Below are 3,534 nucleotides of genomic sequence, written 5' to 3'. Positions count from 1 at the left end.
TTAATTTGAGCTGCCAACAATGACTAATTGATATAGATTGAAATATATATTTAAATTGCATCAGAATAAGCTTTAATAAGAAAACAAAATGACGTCTCTTTGGAGCATCACACAGTTGTCCGGGTTTTACTGGCGACTGAACTTTACTTCCCTTTTATTTTATATAAAACTAAATGAAGAAACATTTTGTTTGTTGCAACACACACAAAAAAAAGGTCCATGAAGGAGTTGGCTTAAAAAATATCTGTAGATGGGTATTTTTTGGACATGCGCAGAAGGTAGATGCCATATTGAATCGGGGGCAGCAGCTGAAAGACGTCCCTCGCGTTGCTGTGCTCGGGCTCACGCGAACGAGGAGAAGAGAGCGAGCGAGAGAGAGAGAGAGCACGCGAGAGAGAGAGAAAACAGAGGGGGTCTCGAGACGGAGAGGCGACAAAAAACTTGGACAGGTAAGACAGGTGACGGCTCGCACGCGCGGTCCTGGAAGGGTTTCCCGTGGTTGCTGCGTTTTTTGTTCTGTCGACGGAATAAACACGGGGAGAGTTAATTTATCTGAAAAAAACACGAAGTGCTCCCGAGGCGGTTTCTGTAGAAACGAGAAGATAGTCGCGAGCGTTCGTTCACGAGCCCAAGTTGCTCAAAGTGTCTCTCACGCGCTGTAATTAACAGCTTTCACCAAGGGCTGAGAGGACGCTGTCTCGTGGCACTCTATGGTTTATAGCGTTGTGTTTTTGGCTGTCATGTTTTTAAATGTCACGTGAATTTAAATTATCTGCAAGAGTGACAGTTGGCACGTTATTTTTAAGGTGTTTTAATGTTGCGTTTTTGTGTGTAATTGTGTGTTTGATGCGCGCACCAAGTTGTTTCCACAGTGACTTATTGCAGTCATTCACATATAGATGAGTCATTTGGGGGAATTTTCTTTTTCCACCGTCACCCTAAGGTGCGTAAAAGCCATCGGAAAATACCGGACTCTGCCAAAAAATGTCAAGCCACTTTCAACATGGCGGGTTATGGCGTTCAGGAGGAGGAGGAGGAAGAGGAGTGGTGGTGGGGGGGGGGGGAGAGAAACTGCGCTTTCAAAATCTTTGAACGAGGAAAAAATAAAACGATGGCAGATAACGCGCCCGGTTCTGTTTCTTTTGATGGACACACACGACGTGAAATCAATTAAATCCAAAGTGTGCGTTTGGCGTTTCCGTGGGAGTTTTTTTCCGCTGCAGTTTTTTGAGTGTGCAAAGTACACGAGCGGAGTGTCAGCCAGCCTGCTGGTCGGCGACACCCCTCACAGCCTCATCTTCCTCATGTGCACTTAACGTTTCCTCTTTCACTTTTATCCAACAACAAAAAAAATGCTCGAGCACATGCGCATTATATCAAATTAATATCGTTTTTATTCCCAATAAAACACAGCGAGACGGTTTAATTCCACCTTTTTTTTTTTTTGGTGCGTAATCTTAGATTAAAATGTTGATGATTGCGCAGTCGGACCAGATATTATTTTCCAACCAGTTTATTGTTTCTCTTTTGGGTCAATTTGCAACGATTACGCAGATAATTGGGTGAAACCGCGCGTGTGTAGCTTATATCTGTTTAATTATTTCTCTTTTGCGGGGCGGTCTGCAAATCCGGGGTTTATGCAGCTTTGCGTTATTCGAGGATTCCGTCCCTCCAGATTAAATCCGTCACCATAATGAAGAGAAACAATAAGGACCGCGCGTTACGGAGCCGACGCTGAATGAATAAATCATGCTTCCAGACTTCTTGTTGCTCCTAATATGTATTTATTTCTTCCACGGAGCTGAGAGAGGAGATGTGAGAGCGGCAGCGTGAAGATAAATAAAACCTGCCCCCCAAAAATAGAGCACTTTTAAAGGGAATGAATGGAAGCGTGGTAAAACATATATAGGATATATTTCCTCCACGAGGAGAGATCAATGACAGTCCTGCTGTATTGATACGTTATTGATGGTTTGGACTGTTTGCCTTTTTTTTGTAAGAACCACCCATCAGCCATTTTTTTTTGGATAATTTATCTGTTTTTTTTTGATGAAGGCATTGTGTGTTAATGTTCTGGTGAATGTTTCCACTCAAAGACAATCAAAGAATTAAAGAGAGACGGAACCACAGAGACACAGAGAGGACACTTTACAGGAAATGATGAGGTCAGGACCAGTTCTGTCTGTCTTTCTCTCTGTCTCTTTCTGTCTGTCTCTCTGTTTCTGTTTTTCTCTCCTTTTGGTCTGTATGTCTCTCTCTCTCTCTCTCTCTCTCTCTCTCTCTCTCTCTCTCTCTCCTTTCTATCTGTCTTACCAAACCAGCTCCTCATGTATTTGAATAAGGTGGAGGACTTATTGAAATGTCAGATTTGACCTCTCCTGTGTGTGAAACACAAAGAGTCTCAAAGCTGCAGGTTGTGTCAGCTTTAAGTGTTGAGCACACACACGTGTGTGTGTGTGTGTGTGTGTTTGTAGGAAGTTGTTTCCAGTCATTGATGTTGAAATAAGAACGCTTTGGGCCGAGGGAGTCCCCCCCTTGTTTTTTTAGTTTTTTTATGCTGTTTGCACTTCATCATTTTATAGCGAGCTGATCTAAAGTGAGCATCACAGCCTGTCGTAATTGGGCATGAAGCACACAGGCTGCATTGTGTACACATTCAAAAAAAAGAAAACTGTAGGAATCAAGAGGAGGAAACAGAGAGCAAATTGTTATATGAAGGCCTCCTGTTGCCAAGAGGAAACAACTCTTGGATGGGTCTAAAAGAGGAGAACCTAATGGGGAGTAATGCAATAAAACCCCAAGCTCATGCAGTGGCAGTTAATCTCCTAAATCCCCCCATTAAATCTTTGGCATGGATGGGTTTAGGGAAAAGGCAGGAGGACAACATGTGGATGCCCAGCGACCCATCAGGGGCTAATCAATAAATAAAAAACCCTCTCAATCTGAGACCACGGGGGGAAACAAATGTCCTGAGATTAACTCTCCCGGACCAGTTTAATCCCCCAGTGCCCAATCTGGACTGTTCCCTCAGGGACGCTGCAGGCCAGTAAGCTCCATCAAGTACAAAAAAAAAAAAGGTCTCAGGGAGGAGTCACATAGTTGACATTGACAGCGACCTCGTTTAACCAGTGAGGGACCAAATTAAGAAGCGCTCACCGGGAGCCGAGAGCGGGAAGAAAAATGTGATTAAAGTTGACTTGTTATGGTTGTTTTCTAGCTGTGACTGATGAGAACATGTTGCTTTCTGTGGAGGATTTAGCTTTCAAGTCGCTTGTGTTCACCTTTTACAAAGTATTCACACCCTCGGGTGTTATGGGAGAAACGTAGACGTGGGTCGTTGTTAGAAAAGAGAAGGTAACGTGAGACCAGGAGCTCGGTAAGAGGAAGAGTAAAATGTGTGTTTTAAATTCCAGAGGGCAATCCAAAAAGTTTGCTGAGATGATAAATATGTCAGGGTGCATTTTGGGGAAATGAGCAACGGAGTCCAAAAGTATTTGGACGATGACACATTTCCTGTTTTTTTTTTTTTTTTTT

The 3,534-nt window shown here is 43.2% G+C and overlaps 1 protein-coding gene across 5 annotated transcripts in view; it reads left to right on the top strand.

The window, feature by feature from the left end:
* The first annotated feature begins 304 nt into the window (after window positions 1–304).
* Window positions 305–3,534, top strand: part of sfmbt2 (Scm like with four mbt domains 2) — a 42,534-nt gene continuing 39,304 nt past the window's right edge. For 4 of the 5 annotated variants that reach the window (XM_031858929.1, XM_031858927.1, XM_031858928.1 and 1 more), the window contains exon 1: window positions 305–449. The gene's annotated coding sequence lies outside the window, so the exon portion shown is untranslated. Of the gene's footprint in view, window positions 2,166–3,534 lie in introns of all 5 variants that reach the window. The other variant, XM_031858926.1, reaches the window with a different exon arrangement.

This window comes from Anarrhichthys ocellatus, unplaced genomic scaffold (assembly GCF_004355925.1).
Source record: "Anarrhichthys ocellatus isolate YVR2014 unplaced genomic scaffold, GSC_Weel_1.0 scaffold21, whole genome shotgun sequence".
Classification (NCBI taxonomy): domain Eukaryota; kingdom Metazoa; phylum Chordata; class Actinopteri; order Perciformes; family Anarhichadidae; genus Anarrhichthys; species Anarrhichthys ocellatus.
The sequence above is the reverse complement of the archived record's forward strand: the minus strand, read 5'-3'. Positions and strand labels throughout refer to the sequence as shown.